Below are 17,790 nucleotides of genomic sequence, written 5' to 3'. Positions count from 1 at the left end.
AATGATGGATTAAACTCCGATCCTTGGGACTGGGTTGATTGTTTGCATTGTCCAGCATTCCATCCATCAATTGTTTTTTTTACATATGTCGCCCTAAATGGGAAGGGTATTGCCAGACGTGGGTCCTGTGCTCACTACACCACTGGATTCAAGCTAGCCTGGCTGATGAAGGGTGATGCCCTGGGTCCCATGTTCACTACACCACTGGATTCAAGCTAGCCTGGCTGATGTAGGTTGATGCTCTGAAACCGGTCCTAGGATACTTGTTTCTGTTCCAGAGAGGACCTGGCTTGGCAGTTCGGGCTGGACTGTTCCCACAAGGAACAGGGGCAAGACCGATTTGCATATGGCTGGGTCCAAACTTGGGTGGAGTGGTGAGCAAAAGAATGATGGATTAAACCCAGATTCTTCTGACTGGGGGTGAATGCTTGCATTGTCCGGCATTCCGTCCATCAATTGTTTCTTTCGCATATATCGCCCTAAGTGGGAAGGTTATGCCCAGACGCGGGTCCCATGCTCACTACACCAATGGATTCAAGCAAGCCTGTCCCTAGAACCAGTCCCAGGATGCTTGTTTCCATTCCAGGGAGGACCTGGCTTGGCAGTTCCGGCTGGACAGTTCCCAAAAGGAACAGGGTCAAGACTAAATTGCATATGGCTGGGTCCAAACTGGGGTGGTGTGGTGAGCAAAAGAATGATGGATTAAACCAAGATTATTGTGACTGGGGGTGAATGTTTGCATTGTCCAGCATTCCGTCCATCATTTGTTTATTTAGCCCAGGAAGAAGTAACCAGGAGCCCTTGCTAATATGATTCTTGGAATTGCAAAGCGTAGCCAGTGGTTAATTTGTAAAAAGATAAGTGCCTGGGCTCTCGTCAGGAGGCAGCCTGCACCAGCCCATTTCTCCTGTTAGCGCTGCCTAAAACAGAACAAACTACTAACCATAAAAGTGTGAAGAGGATGCGGTGTAATGGCCAGAGCTGCTGACTTCGGAGCTGGGGAACCAGGTTTTAGTCTCAGTGTCATCCTGTGATTCTGGGAAAATCACTTTATTTCAGTGTGCCTATCATAAATGAATGTGTCCTTAACTGGTGCTCATGAAATGCACCGGTGTTAACGATTGAGTGCTGGTGCTGAGCACTGGAAACCACCGGCTCAAATTTAGCACTGGTCTACATCCTTTCCACATAACTGTCTAGGTCTCTACCTCCTAGCCATAGGAACATTTGGAGTCCTGTTTTCAACATGCAAAATAAAAAGAAGAACTTGAACATTCTGAAATTTGAATGGGACTTTTTCTTGTGAACCTCTAATTGTATCACTATATGGTTTTGACTGAAGGGTCACACCTGGCAGCAGGTGCTTATCGTGAGTGCAGACGGATGTGAATTGAATTGCTTATATTCATTCTTATTGGGACACGGAGAAAGTGCAGTCATCTATGGCCCACTGCCTTGCTCTTTTGTTGTAAAAGTTCTTGGAATTTCAAAAAGCAGACCTGTTTACATCCTGTCCACATAATTGTCTAGGTCTCCACCTCCCAGCAATAGGAATGCAGGCAAAACACTTTCACTAGTGTCTGGGAAGCTATTGTCTCCTCAATCTTATGCCATGCCACAACCAGGAAATCCAAAATGGATCCCTCTGCACTTTCGTAATTAACACTGTAAATCGAACTTTAACGGTGACCATCAGAAGACATCCGCTCCTGCATTTGCAGAATCTGCTTATAAGTGCTTGCATTTATTACCCTGTCTACTCTTTCATGTTGCTAAAATCATGAGATTACTGCTCCCTATGATTGCAGCCTATATGTCTCTATATTTCCTTATATTTGGGTCCAGCCATTAATTTACACTTCCAGCCCTTGAGCTGATCATCTGTTCTCACTAAACCTCTAGTTTAACTGTAGCCTTTCAGGGGATAGACCGTTTACCTGAATCTAGTACGTACTAATACAGCACTCTCTCACATCAAATGTTGTTTCTGCAGATTTGCATCCTCAGATTGCATGCAATCCAAAAAAGCCTAGCCTTTATTCTGAAATGGACCTCAACTTGAAACTTCCAATTGTTGCCTCTCTTTGTCTTTCAAATAAACCTCTTTCTACATCACGTCCTCTCCATGCCCCATCTCTCTCAGCACCACCTAATCTAAGTCACATTTGTGTTTGCCTTCATCCCTATTATTGTATTTCTATAAATTTCCCATGTATCATTTCAACGATCACAACCTTTCCTTTAAAAGTCACACCCCAGCAACCTAACAATACTTAATCGCTGTAGGTTATCTATTAATACCACTAACCAGCTGAATTAATTGACATACTCCCATACCCCATTAAACGTCACACCTAACTTCTATTAACTTAATCTACCACATAGTAACTGGAGTAAATACATAGGATTGTTTCCTTAAGAGCACAAGACTAATCTCAATAGCCACTTAAAAGTGCTTCAAAGCATTATCAGGGGCAGCAAGCACTATATGCATGCAATTACATTACAATACAATATATAACCCTCCTGGCCCACACTAATACTAAAAACATATTATTCGCCAGTCGGGCAGTGTACTGTGGTTTATACAAGCTGCATACCAATTTCCTTATACTGCTCGCCACTCTTACACTCACATTAGACAAAACTGGTGCAGGTCATGTCCTTCACCCATTATTGTACCAGTCCATAACAATAACTCACCTATCGCTGACATGGAATAACCAAAGAGGTCTGCAACGTACCAGTGGCCAACGAAGGACTTTCATTTAGTCCACCACTGCAGGTCCCAGCAAGCTGCACAGTACGACCGCTTTTTGACACCTCACAACGACAATCAATATGGTATGATATTAATCATCCCCGCAAACCTACCCACCATCTCTCCCTCCAACCTATGCCTGGTCGGGACCATACACTTTAAACAAAATAGCTCAGAATGGACATTCCTGTGCAGTAATCAGCTAAGTGGACTATGGTCTTAAGAAGAGCCTTAAAGGGGCCTGAAGAGCAAAGCTTAGCTTACCGAAAACCATTCACTGCGCGCCTATTTTTCACATTTCTTTCACCTCTAAGCGCTGTGGTTACTCACGCGATAACTGCACCTGACGCCTTGAATGGAATGGAAACACTTCCCACAAACAAATGTACATTTAGTACAAAGACAACACCCTTCCAACCACACGCCTATGTAGGTAGGTTTGCCAGCATCCCCCAGAGGGGTAGTAAGCGCTATATAAATGTGGCAAAAGCAATATATATATGACTGGTTTTATGTGGATGTGCTTAATTTTGTGTGATATGGATACCATAACAAAAACTCACAAGCCACGCACATGCTTGTCCGGTAACTCTCTTTGTGAAGAAGCACCCGAGGCTAGCGCTCGTTTTATGCCATGCCCTAACAAGCAAGGCACGCTTTTGGGAAAATATTCTAGTTTCACTTCTTGAGCCCGGTCCCATTTGGAGACGTCACCTACTTTAAAGCGCTGTATGAGGCGCCAACAATCTAGCAGTACCAGTGGAAAGGGGTGCGGCGGAAGCGAGGTTGATAGCTGTTGTGGGAGGGGAAACATTGGAGTAAAATGGTCGCATTCAATGTTTACTGCAAAGGGGCAGGCTCAGCCCCACCTCCCTTGCTCACTGTTTCCGGATTTTAAGGTCTAAGTTTCGTTTCTCGTCATGCAGGTACCTACTGTCAGTGTCACCTTGTAAGAGGGGTGGTGTTTGGTCGCTGTGTCTCACTGCAGCGTTCGCACGGGAGGAAGCGAAGACGGTAAGGAATAAATGAAGAGAAAGGCATGGGGGGCAGAGAAGTGTGCAAGGCGAGCGAGCGCTAGAGTAAGGGGGTAAGACGGGAGAGGCTTCGTGAAGGAGCACAGGAGTAAAGTCTGAGATACTAGTGTGAAAAATTGAGGGGTCACCGGAGTCAAGTGCAAGGTGTAGTGATCCATGGCTCTAAGTGGACCAGCCACCCCTTTTTAAACGGGTCCTAGACAGCTCTTATTACACAAAAAACATTGATGGTATCTCAACAATGACTGGAAACCACAGTGGTAATTCATGTTTTTGCGGTAGCTTCCTTTTACGTTCCATGTGTTTTACGTAATTTACTTATCTAAGTGTATTACCTTGCTCGAGGACGCAGTTTTCTTTACATTTTTATGCAGATGTGTCTCACAGAGAGGCTGCAGAGAAAAAACAAGCATTTGCAATGCAATAGGTCTCGCATTTGCGAGAGTTTAAGCTACTGACATGGTAAATGACAATGCTTTTTATTTATCTGTTTTGATGATTCACACATAAATAAAAGCATTGTCATTGACAATGAAACCCACAAAAAATCTCGAACAGGAGATTCTGTATAAAAAAGGAAAAAGAAAGCAGAAAGTGATCCTTTATAAGAACAAGATAATAGTGCTTACAGACTAAATAAGACTAAATAAGACACCCAAAGTAAAAGGGCCAGTACTCATAGGAGGTTAAAAATTAAGCCAAGGCAATTGGGCATGGTCCTCGGTGTGGGAACTCTAGTCCGCATCTGTAGCACGTTCCTTCTTGCTGCTTCCTCCCGGCCTGGCCGCTTATGTCTTGTCTCCAGTTTCCTGTTTCGTTGATACTCGCCATCCGATGAATTTGTTCTCCACCTCTTCCTTTGCCACGTTCATTTCTTTCGAGTGTGCTGTTGCTCGCGCTTCTGCCCTCGCTAGGGCTAGGATGCTCTCTAGTGCTATCTGCTCTTTCAGTATTCTTGTTCGGAATTCTATGTCCCGACAGCCTGTGATGATTAGTAGTCTTATGGCCTGCTCGTTATCAAACGTATCAAATTCACAGTGAGTCACTAGTTTCCTCGTTGCAAAGTCGTCTAGTGATTCATCAGCCTGTTGGGAGGCGATCGTGAAGCTATACCTCTCAACATCGACATTCCTTTGCGGATCGAACTTATCCGTCAGGCACTTTGTTAACTTGTCATAGGTGTTAATATCTGCAGTTGGCAGTGTCACCAGCAGGTCCTCGACCTCATCGGCCACTAGATTTAGAAACAGTCCTCGTTTCTTGGCCTCTGTGACATCTGTTGCGTCAACATAATTTTCAAAATGCCTGAGCCATTTCTCCCACCTTATCCCTGTTTGCGGTTCAGATAGGCTGAATGGCAGTGGTCTTCTGTATTGCGCACTTGGTTTCCGGTCTGCCATTTGTACTCTTTCTCTCCCCTTGTTTATTTTTCTCTTTTGTCACTTTTGTCCTCTGTATTTCCTTGTTGCACTTCGTTACTTCTGTGACCTCCTTAGCCTTGTTTCCTCTTTCCTGTCTTTTCTGCCTCTGTTCTTTTACCCTTCTTTTCTTCTTCACTGGTCTTTTCTCTTTGTTATTTGTTCATATACTCTTTTGCCTTTGCCAGTGTTTTTTCGCTTTCAGGTGGTTTTTTTTTTCTTTAATATTTGTTGCTATGCTTTGCCAGTGCTTTTTTGTTTGCTTGCCGGTGCTTTCAGGTGCTTTTTATTTGATTTTGCGCTGTCCCTGGCCTTAAAATGGCCGCCGCGCTCGTTCTGTGCTCTTATTGGCTCACGTGCCTGTCTCTAATATGGCCGCCGTACTCTTGCGGTTTTTCCCGACCAATCACTGTGCAGCCAGTCTTCAAAATGGCCGCCGCGCTGACTCCTCTTTCCTATTGGCCCTAGCGCCTGGCCCCAATATGGCTGTCGATACTCTCGCGAGAGCTTGCTCTGGCTTTCAATTTTCTTCTACGTTCGCGCTCTTTTTGCTGGGCGCTTACCGGGGCAGATGCTTCTTCCTGTGCAGCGATCGGGGTGGGCTCCCACGTCGCTGCAGACACTTTTGGTGGCGCTTTGTTCTCCTTCCTGACCCCGACGCGATCCAGGGTGGGCTCCTGGTTTCGAATCACTATTTCTGCATGCCGGTCCTCGATCCTCCTTCATCGCCAGTTGTCGCGTCGGCGAGCGCAGGAAACACACAGGAGACGGTAGGGGCAGTCAGCGTCTTTCTTTATTTGCCAGTATACAGGTATCTGGTTGTCGCGCTGTGCATGAGCCACGCTCCTGGTCCCCTGACCTCTCACCCCGAGGTCCTGCGTGTTTGTGTGTCCTGACCCCCTCCCCTGACCGGATGTGGTGTCCGGTGTCCTTGTCCCCTGACCCTGAGCCCCAGGGTCCTAGTGCCATCATGTGGGCACGACACAAAGGAGGGTTAACAAGCCTATTAACAAATCAGAAACCAGCATTTACGAAGGATAATGACTCAAGCCAATGATAAATATGGGCGGAGAGTGGGCGGGGCTCCAAGTCCATACTCGAATACAGCATGCATCGCAACGCAAGCGCTGCCCAGGCTCAATCATAAAAATAAAAAGAAGACGTTTGTGTGTCACACAATGATAAATGGACTTGCCAGGTGCCAGTGTTCTCAGAGTAGATAATGCACGTACGGAAAGGCTCATTGAAAAACAATGCAAGGGAGGACCACAAACAGGGGAGCAACTTCAACAGGGTCAAAGATCCATGTGCAGGATTAAGAGAGAAAAGTACTTTTATGATTAATATCTTCTAACCAGGAGGAGGTCCGATCTAAATTGGACATGACACCAATTCTCATTAGTGTCTGTACATACTTGTTGCAACATTTAAAGGCGCTGCAATGTTCACTTTCCAATGGCAAATCAAGCCCCAGTGGGCTACAGAGTTCTACATATAGCAACAGGACATGCAACCAACACACAGGTATGTTTACAAAGGGAACACATGATATACAAATGGACAAATAAAAAAGAAACATAACATCACAGAGGGGTGAGGCTGCAGAGAGAATGTATCCAGTTTAGAATAACAGGAAGGCTGTGAAGAGGTGAATTGGGAGACCTTTCCTGGATTCCATCTCCAGAAACAAGTCTAAGATGCTAAGAGAGCTTCAGGTCATATGCCACGAAAGGCCGTTCTTCGCGAGTTTGGACTCCCAGCCTGGTCAGGCAGCATGGGTGTTTTTGTAGTTGAGCACAATCAGGCATGTTACTTTTTAGCATATTTATATAGCGCAAACGCAACCCGGAAGGTATTGGAGTGCTTTACATGAGCACCGGTTACTTACACATTCAGGCACAGGGAGATTAAGTGATGTGCCCAGAATCATAGGATGTGGACGCGACCCCGAGGTTCGAACCGTGGTTTCCAGCACCAAAGTCTGCAGTCTAGCCAATGGACCACATCCTCTCCCCTATGTTGAGTTTAGAGCCTAGGTAACCTTGTTTACGCATTAAAGATCACGCAAGAAACTGACATTGATTCTGGAATGCAGTAGGGGCTTGTGCAGTTTATAAAGTTAGGGGACGTTAAACTTCCTGTGGCTGGTGGTTAGTCTACAAACACAGTGAGCTGCTTCATCTCATTTCAATGAGGACACTCATGGATGAATAACTTGTATGAGTACACCATCGATGTGTAATGAGACAAGGAAGGGGCATGCACTGTGGAACAAAAGGTCATAGAAGGGAGGAAGAAATGTAAACCTGAACCATTGTCTCCATGCCTTTTATTACAAGGTCATGAAGGACAGTGAGGCTTACTTCAACAATCTTTACATACTGATGAAATGTAAGAAAGGAGGGACAGTGGTGTCAGTTTGCTTGATTGTGGTATGGGATGACGTAGTCAGTGTCTTTCCTGGTATTGGGGACTTCATGGTGCTCTCTCTTGTATAGGGGCGTTCACTTTACATTTTTATGGTGTGTGGAAATCCTTGGGCCTTATCATATGGGGATGATAGAGTGAGGAAGATGCACTAAACTGCTGGTAAGGGGTGTTAAGGTTCCTAGGAAGAAGAGGCTAGAAAACCTTAAAATGCTATAGGGCAGTCTGAGTGAGGCAGGCGCTGGCAATTGAGGGTGTAGGCTCTGAGAATGTTGGGCCAGACTCTGTTATGATGTGTCAAAGGGCAGGGCTCTGGCAGTAAGATGCCATGCTCTAGGTACAGTGCCTGTCCCTAGTATGGTTGAGTGAAGCCGACTCGCTCTGTATGGGGCCAGGGTGACTGGCCCTTGTACAAGGCTCCACAGTGACATTCTTTGGTTGATGGGTGCCTGTGTAGGGCAGGCTGACGTGCCGCTGTGGGGTCTTCTTGTCTCCGGTTCTAGTAGGGACTACGGGCAGTGTGCCTGGATCTGCTGAGTTTCACTCTGCCAGCTCAGTGACTGTGTGTCAGACTCTGGTTTGAGCGAGTCAGGTTGTACGTTTTTGGTACGTCAGGACCCCATAATTTGATATGAGGATGACAGGGTTCACAGCCCTGATACGATTCTTGGCCTCATACGCTGTACCTATCTACATCCCACAGGTTCGACTGTTCCTGCCCAGTTTCCCCAGGTGCTCAGCCTAGATGGAGCTGTGTCCGCTGCTTTTCTCCCAGCCTGTCACCGTACACATACCATCTGTACAACTGGAGTTTGCTTATGTCATGGCTTGCTTGATATTGTTTTGTTGCGAGTGCACTTTGTGTGTTGTGGTTCTGATGCGAGAATGTTTCCTTGCAGGGTATTTGTGCCAATTCTCGTATTGGGTTTCTGTAGTCTGTACAGTTTGCTTGCTAGCATCCTGCAAGTACGGTGCATTAAGTTTACTGGTTTATTGAGATGCTGGTTAAAGTACAGTTTTCTGTTAGGGTCACTCCTAAATGTACTGTTTTCTAGCTGGGATGTTTGTGTCACATTGAATAGCTTTATTGATACATGCATAGCTTGGCACTGATGCTGCTGTTGACTGACATCTGCTTGTTGGGTCAGGTCAGCTTGTTGGTGATTGAATAGTTTACCTGAAAGGTGTTTTCAGGGGCCTGGTTGGCGTGCCTTGTTTCTGGTGTAATTGTACGCTAGTTGCAGTTCTGGATATGATGAAATTTCCCTTCTCATTAAAGGGTAGCACCCTTATTAGGGAGCTGTGGTGGTCTTTTTTTTTTTAAAGGAATTTTCGTGTCTCTTTTCTCCCGTGCCCAGTCCTACTATTGCCCAGTAAAGTAGCAAGATGACAGAATCACTAATGCCCCTCGTAGACTCTCGTCGTTTGTAAAATGCAGTAATAACTGCTGTGCTGCGGGTTCCATACAATACAGGGTTTTGGTGCCTCTGCACCTGCTGCACCATGGGTAGCATTGCCTTTCCATTCTACATTTCTCAGTGTGCAACCAGTGTCTGGTTTGCAACTCTCTGGCAGTTTTTATCATAGTTAGGATTCTGCCGCATTTTCCACATAATCCATCCGCCAATCAGAAAAAAATAGTATGTAGCTCAAACTGCTCAAAAAGTTACTAAAAACGCAGCGAAATGTGGCGCCAAGCGCAGTTGAAGGCCCTTTACAAAGGTTGATATTTCTGTTGCTTGTTGCTATGTGTGGGTGTTAAACTGGTACTAATGAGATGCAACCTTTGCCACACAGTGTTAACAAGTGTAAACATGACAAAAAATAACTAACTCTATCAGAAAATATGACTCCTAATTTGGCCCTCCCCTGCCGCATAATTCCAGTGGCCCTGCTGTCTGGCTTTGTGTGTCTCTGTGGCACCAGTCTTCTGTACCCAACTCTTTTGGGACAACTTGTTACCACCTTGGTACGTACGTTTCTGTCTCCAGCTCTTTCCAATGCCCACCCCGTCTGCTAATATTATACTCATATTACTAGTCCCGCCTTTACCCTGCTCTCTTTAGCCTTCTCTACCCATCTCTCTGGCCGGCTTGCCCTTGTGCCCTCTGTCCTTCCGTGACCTGCTCCACGGCCATGCCAGTGGTTGGACGAATCTTCTCTGACTCACTCCTCGTCAGACCCCGTTCGCTGTTGCCGGAGTAATACCGTCTTCTCTGAGCCTCATTCGGCAGAGACTTGTGAGATGATGTGCAGACACCCAACCGGCTCCTGCCGCAAGCTAGATGAGGCGAGGCTGCTGCGGAATATTAATGCCTCCTGGCAGCAGGCGGGCACGAAGTGCTGCCGCTCTGGGTTTGGGAGCAGAGACTAAGCATGGGCGAATTTTGCGAATCTGGCGTTCGTGAATTTGCGTATTTGCGTATTTGCGAACTCGCATTCCGCAAAATCCGCAAATTCGCGAGAATTCGCAGATTTTTTTGTTTTTATAGTGTTTGCAAGGGTTTCTGCCAGTTCACGAGGATTTTGTGCCAGTTCGCGATTGCGAACTTACTTGTCGACACGCAACGGTCGCGACTATGTTGTTTTTATGTCTGGTTCATCATCACAGGTTCACAGCACCCTCTGTTTCAACACTGCCACCCTCTGTTTCACCCATGCCACCCTCTGGTACATCAATGCCACCCTCTGGTTCCTCATCATCACTGTAGATTATGGGGGGGAAAAGCAAGCACACCTGCCCTGCTTCAACTGACATGAATTAATTTGGGGTTGATTTATTAATGTGTCAGTGTTTTAAAATTCCAGTCTGGCACCTGCTTCCTTATCTGTAATTTGCTTTCTCTTGCAGTGCAATTTTTTTTTCCAGGACCTTTGTGGCCTACTTGTAGCTATTCTATGATCTGGCTGTGAGGGTCAGAGCAGGGTCATACAATTGTTGCAACTAGCAACTGAACTCTGGAGGGGCCCCAGTCAGGAAGCACTACAGGGAATGGTTACTAATTATGAATTTGAACTTTTGCATCTGCTGCTGAGTGCTTTCAGTTTAGCAAAACTCGTTTTTCTGCAGAACAGCAAATGTAATGCCCAAAACAAACTTACTTGTGAAAGTTTATTTCTAATCCAAAGTGATCCAAAGAAAGTCAAAAGGCCTCAAATCCAAAAAAGGGCAGGCAAATGTCAACCTGAGGAGTTATTCTGATAAAAATCATCATTTTCAGAAGGTCTATGCTGCTTGCTAGTGGATTTCTTGTGCAGAATTGCAAATTTTGTAATTTCGCGAGTGCAAGATTGTTGCTGCCCGCCGCACCTACATGTTCGCAATTGCGAACTTACACCGCACGCCGCAAAATTGTATCACCAAGAAAAAAAAATCCGCTGCGTGCGAATTTGCGGATTTTCGGTAAATTCGCGAGCGTTCGCGGATCGCGAATTTACCAAAAATCCACAAAATCCGCGAGCGTAACGGATTTTCCGCCCATGCTTAGCAGAGACTCTCCTTCGACACAGAGACAAAAACGTATGGGGGTAAACCCATGTAACTGCTCTCCTCGGACTTTGTTAGATCCTGTTATTAGAAAGCCACCCATCCTCTGCGCAGGCCACCCTCACCCACATGCAATTCCCCACTCCACACCCTCCATCCATAATCCCATTCACCTGCTGTACCCTTGCCCCAATAGTTACAGTCACCTAATCTAACCAACCACCCGTTTTTGTACTGCGCATCATTGTTTAGTAGCTTGGTTCACGCGCTATACATTCTTTACATGCACACCTATAAATGAGGTTCTGGTGGTTATGGTATGCCTGGGCTACAATATACTTTATTTATTTATTTATTTATTTAGAAAGTTTTATATAGCGCGAACAAGATCTTCGCAGATATCAGAGCGCTTTACATAGGTGAATAGCAGAATATACACAGATACATCTATAGTGTTAAAAGTACAGTGAAATGATATCATAAACAATCAAGTAGTCAATTTCAAAGTCATACAAAAAAGCAAAGGGTTCGAACAAGTAGTACAGATGAGCACTGAGTCTTTGAAGTTGATCCCCAGTAGTGGTTCAAGTGCATTTAGCCATGAGGATCGCTTTTACTTCTTTCTTGAAAAGAATGGTAGATGGGATGAGTCTGATTTCAGGGGGGAGTGAGTTCCAAATCCTGGGAGCCATTCCTGAGAAAGAGCGTTTGTAGGTTTTTTCTTTGCGGAATCTTTTAGGCTTTAGCAAAAGATTGTTTGTGCCTCTAGTGTTTCTGGATCCTCCAGAAATCGTCAGCTTCTGAGCGAGGTATCTAGGTGAGCTAAGGTGGACAGCCTTGTGCGTCAAACAAGCGATTTTCAGGTGTATCCTGGCTTCAAAAGGCAGCCAGTTCAGGGATTTGAAGTCAGGGGAGATGTGTGAGTGTTTTTTTGATCCAGTGATAAGTCTCGCTGCGGCGTTTAAAGAGGCTCTTATGGGTGCCGTAGTAGCTAGGGGGAGACCGCAGAGGGCGGTGCTGCCGTATTCTATTCGAGGGATGACAAGTGATTGTACCGCAGTTTGGAAATCTTTGGCTGGAAGGAAGGGTTTAAGTTTCCTAAGGGTGTTGATTTGGAAATTTGCTCCCTTAGTTGCTTTGTTGATGTGTTCCTGCATGCTGAGATTGGTGTCGAGTGTTATGCCCAAGGATTTCGCTGAGTCCACGATGGTGGGTTGAACATTGAGTGCCGTTAGGTGTTTAAGCCACATTTGTGCGGTAGTGATCTTCGCGGGAGGTGAGATCAAAAGGAACTCTGTTTTGAGGGCATTAAGTTTGAGATGATTAGCGGCCAACCAGGATTGGGTGCTACTGATCGTTGAATTCAAGAGCGTGATGTCATTGGGTGATTGAAGTTTGAGATAAAGTTGGGTGTCATCAGCATACATGTGGAAGTGTACATTGGATTCTTGTAGCAAGGTGGTGAGAGGTTCCATAACTAGGTTGAACAGAGTTGGGGATAGGGAGGATCCTTGTGGTACGCCTAGCGTTACAGGTCTTGGCGCGGACATCAAGTTGTTGCTCTTGAATTTCTGCGACCTGTTATGCAGAAAGGACGTGAACCATTTGAGCACAGTTCCAGATAGGCCCATTCTTGTGTTTAATAGGTCGAGTAAATTCTCATGTTTGACGGTGTCAAATGCGGAGGAGAGATCAAGGAGGATTAGGAGGCAGGTATCGTTATGATCTAGGATTTGGAGGGCGTCATCGATTATGTGAGTCATAGCAGTTTCAGTACTGTGATTTGCTCTGAAGCCTGATTGATGAGAGTTGAGAAGATCAAACTGAGTAATGTGCTTGGACAATTGTATTTGTACGCATTTTTCCAGCAGTTTGGCAAGAGTCGGAATGTTGGTGATGGGGCGGTAGTTGTTGAGGTCTGAGGAGTCGGCTGTAGGTTTCTTTAGCAAGGGTGTGACTTGTCCAACTTTGAGGGAGTCGGGAATGGACCCTTGTTGAAGTGAGCTGTTAATGATTTTAGTCCAGAGTGGAAGGAGCGACGGGGTAAGGACTTTGACAGCGTTAGCAGGAAGGGGGACCGTGAGGTGATTGGAAGGTTTCAGAGTGCTGAGCAGTTTGCCAATTTCTTCTTCTGTGTAGGTGACAAAGGTTGACCAGATGGCATTGTTTTTTGGTTTAGTTGGTGCTATGCAGAGGGGTTTGGGGTAGCGGCTTGCATCCATGAGTAGGTCATTCTTTATGTTGTCAGTTTTTTGGATAAAGAAAGAGGCGAAGTCTTCGCAGGAGGGAGCTTCACCCATAGTGTTGAGAGGTTGGGGGTGTTCTTTGGATTGAGTTCGGATAAGCTCAAACAGCTTTCTCGGACGATTTTTGGCTAGGTCAAGCTGACGGCTGAAGAAGACTGATTTTGAGCGTTTTATTTTCCTGAAGTAGGCATTTCTCTTTTTCTTCAGGGTTTTTAGGTTCAGTGCAGAGGGAGCTGATCTCCAGGTGCGCTCTGCCACAGAGGGCTCTTCCAGTTAACAGGACAAGCAGGACCAAGGAACAGACGCCTCTGCAGCTGAATACAGCATCTCCACCTTTAGAGCTTGACTGTCCCGGTTCGCCTTGCACATTGTTTCATGTCACCCTAATTAACCAATCGGCAGGGGTTTGCTGTTATTGATTACTACGTTCCCACGTCGCTGGATGAAACCCTCTCATAGCTAGTAGCGTCAGCAAAAATATTTTGCTGGCAACCACTTCAAGTGCACTCAATGGACTGCTCCGCTTTCAGTGGGTATCTCGGTGAACCTTAGGGTCACTTAAACCATACGACTCGAACATTACAGCCCTAAGAGACACTCACACAAGACGGAATCTCACTCAGGGCACACATACATTCAAACATTTTAGAAAAGGAAAGCGGGAAATAAAAAAAAATGGAACGCACACAGACAACGGGAGGAAGGAGAACCATGACAACGGGAGGAAGGAGAACAGGGACAACAGGAGGGGGGGTGGTAACAAAGTAAAGCACAACACGGAACACGCGCAGACAATGAGAGGGGGGCAGGAGGAAGGCGAACACAAACAACACTGAAACTAACTAGGAGGAAAGTGAAAGCACGTCATGCGCGTGTTGTGCTCAAACGCCGCGAGCAGTACACTTGCACATCGCCTGTCCGGGCAAGTGCACATCTCCTGTCCCCCTTCAGAAGCAAAACCGACAACAATAGTGAAAAGAAGTGGGAACCACAGCAAAGGTAAGGGAATGGCTTTATTAACATCCAGCCACAGCAACTCCTCGGCGGGAACATTCAGTGTAGAATGCTAGGGCAGGGAGGAGAAGACCCAACAAATAGATCTCGCCAAGGCGAGAAACGCTTGTGCTGCGTCGCTAGGCGAGACCTAAAAAGACGTGAAGCGGAGAAAAAATAGTGATTGCCACACTCTGAAGACACAATCCCTTCCTCAGACCTCAGTAATGGTTAATTCACATTTTCAGAGGTGAAATGTTTTGAATTCTAATTTTTTCAACAACACCATTGTTACTCATATATCAAATGTAAACAACAAGCATTGGCCAAAACAATGGTTCAAGCTTGTTCTATGTGCATATCTGTAGTTGTGTGATGTCTTGGCTACAATAACTCTCACAGAGGGGAACTCCAGTGCTAGTCAGATGTCATGATGTTAGAAGTCCAGAATGTTAGTTTACATGTTCTAAGCCATGCCTTATTTTTAATTGCATAGGCCATGTTTCTTGTAAATGATTCATAGTTGTGGCCAAATAATCACTTCTCTTTTAGAGACCTCCTACTTAAAGCCCCAGAGTGATCACTTTGTTCGCGAGGGAGGTAGCACAGGAGCAAATGTCAGATCGACTTGATCACAGGTGAGGGAGCACAGGTGTGTGTCAGCAGTGGCAGGCCGTTACCTTCAACAATGGAGGGATGGGGGGTCAACAGATACAGTGGGAGAGGACATAGAGATCATTTGAAAAAAGTAATTACCCGCATTTTGCTCCACATTTTCTTCTTTTTTCAGGAGTCAGCTCGAAGGCACCTCATGGAGCCTCAGGCAACCCCCTTTTGCGAATCCTGACGGTGCTCTCTTGCTGGCTGCAGATGAGCAGCATGAGAGCAGTGACAGGATTGGCTGGAGCGGACTGTCTCGACGCTCCACAGGCAGAGGAAGCCTGTGCCTGCTCTCCACCCAGCTGTCTGACACAGCTATGGGGAGAGGTTTACACTGCGTAAATCAGACTGTCCGTGGCAAGATGGCCGACCAAAGTGACTTGCTCAGTGGAGACTGGTGGAGTGATCTCCACTCCCCATCTGCCAGGCAGCAGCAGCAGCCTCGTCCCTAAATACTGCTTGGGCTAAGGGCATTGAAAAATGAAACATTAACTCATTTTATTACCGTTTTATTTTTCATTTTTGCTGCACTGGCATTAGTGGGGGTGGGGTTGACACTCTTCTGCCCTAATGGGGGGGCTGCCACTGAGTGTCAAATGCCAGTGTTCGCATGTGAGGGAGCATTGGAGCGATGATCAGGGTGGAGTGATCATTGGGTGATGGAGCACAGGAGTGAGTGTCTGATAGGAATCGTCACTTGGCGGGACCACTGGAGTGAGTGCCATATACTAGTGTCCACAAGTAAGGCAGTACATGGTCAGATAAGAGTAATCACGGTTGAAGGAGCACAGAAGTGACTGAAGGTGATGGAGTGTCCACATGTTCAAGAGTGAAGTGTCCAGCATTACTGGATGCTTGCGAGAAAGGACTGCACAACACAAGTGATGCAGAAAAGAGCTCAGAGTGTCAAGTAGGAGTGCATACTTACCGGCTCAACTGACGTAGGCATTGGGCTACTGTTTTTGATGCAAAACTCCAACCCATTAACTTGGGTAGCTTTGACATCACTCTTCTACGTTCGGGAAGGTAAGCGTTCTTGCCTCAGCAGGATGAGATTTAACAACAACCGTCTGAAAGCTGTGAAGTGACTTTAAATTTGTGCTTTGCAGGACCTAATAGGGTTGCTAACTGACTGAACTGCTATGTTTTTTAATGAAGATATTGAAGCTAAGGCTGGCCACTGCAAACAAAAGTATCTCATTTAGTTTTTAGATGGGCTCCCATGAGGTCATCCCGGTCTGAAGGCACACTATAATTTCCTGTGCTCTTGGTTCTCTTGTGTATTTGCCTATGATATCAACAGGCCTAAAGACATGTGTTAGACCTGTCAGCCTTTGGGTGGTCATCCCTCAGACATTTTGCCTTACTTCTCGATTATGCTTTGTTGGCCTTAGGACTCTGAACAAGTGCTTGTACGCTCTCTTTTAACCATGGTGATATTGGCTCACTTCCAACTGACTCATTTAATTTACTTGAAAGTCCCTAGTAAAGTGGTAGTACCTGTACCCAGGTCAGGTAAATTAATTGCTATTAGTGGGCCAGCATCACTGATTGTGCCACTGAATTAAAGAGCCCTTTTAAAACCTGACTCGGGCCTGCTTTTGCAGCATGTGTGTGAAGTTTGAAACTGCAATTTTAACCTGTCAAAATAAACCTTCTGCCAGGCCTAAACCTCCCTTTTTAGTACATATTAAGTCACCCCTAGGTTAGGCCCTGGTCAGGGCCATAGGGCAGGATGCAGTTTATTTAAAAAGATGGATATGTACTTTACGATTTACATGTTCTGGTGCTTAAAAACTCCTAAATTTGTTTCTCACTACTGTGAGGCCTACTTCTCCCATAGAATAATACTGGTTTACCTTATTACATTTAATATGTGGTAACTTTAATTCAGGAGAAAGTAAGTCTCGGTTCAGTTCATAATCTTTATTCGATTTTAGAAATAAAATCTTAAAAGACATATCAGTTGAAAGGAGCAAAAATTGACATAGACATACTCACACACACTTTAAAACCCCTGAGAAAACATACAAGAAAAAAGCAAACAGTAGGTGAGTTTAAAACTGTAGGTCCAGTAAAGCAAATCTGACTTTAGTAAAATGCATTGGTTTGAAAATTGGTCACAGAAACTTATGTCATAGGTTATTATGTTTTGGACAAATCATAATGACATGTAATGTATCATTGACCAAAAAGCTAAGTCAAGTTTGGTCTCTAAAGCATTGTAATTTTAAACCCTCTTTAATGGTAAATTTGGTTTTATGTCACAATTCCGAAAATGGCACTTTTCGGAAGTTGGCATTTTCTTGTCCTTACCATTTTGTTTAGGTGTAGCTGGCAGCTGGCCTTTGTGTATTTTTCCCAGACAGTGAGAACAAGGGGGAATAAGTATTGGCAGAATGGGCCATCTTTGATTTGATAGAGGGGAGGACCTACCTAACACACTTACACATCACAAAGACTCTGCCTCAGCACACCCACAACGTGTTTGACAATATACTTTAAAGCCACCAGACAAACTGGGGCATGCTGGGAAGAAATTCCAAACAACCTTGAGGGTGGAAACCTCTAGAATGTTCTCCTACTTCAAAGCAGGCACTACATATAAATATTGGACCGTCAGACCCAACTCTTCAGTACACTCCAGGACTTGTGGATGCTACAGAAGAAGGACACCCTGGTACTTGAGGCCTGCCCTGCTTGCTGAGAAGAAAGACTGGACCTGCACCCTTCCCATGCTGACGTGACTCCTAGGGTCGGCTGA

The 17,790-nt window shown here is 45.5% G+C and overlaps 1 protein-coding gene across 1 annotated transcript in view; it reads left to right on the top strand.

Annotated features, from left to right (window-relative positions):
- The first annotated feature begins 3,660 nt into the window (after positions 1-3,660).
- The window catches only part of LOC147730801 (E3 ubiquitin-protein ligase TRIM56-like), an 86,268-nt gene continuing 72,138 nt past the window's right edge, over positions 3,661-17,790 (top strand). Inside the window, exon 1 of the mRNA XM_086955622.1 lies at positions 3,661-3,775. The gene's annotated coding sequence lies outside the window, so the exon portion shown is untranslated. The remainder of the gene's footprint in view (positions 3,776-17,790) is intronic.

Source organism: Lissotriton vulgaris, chromosome 2_1 (genome assembly GCF_964263255.1).
Source record: "Lissotriton vulgaris chromosome 2_1, aLisVul1.2, whole genome shotgun sequence".
In the NCBI taxonomy this organism is placed as follows: Eukaryota; Metazoa; Chordata; class Amphibia; order Caudata; family Salamandridae; genus Lissotriton; species Lissotriton vulgaris.
Note: the sequence above shows the minus strand (reverse complement) of the source record. Positions and strands in the feature narration are given on the sequence as shown.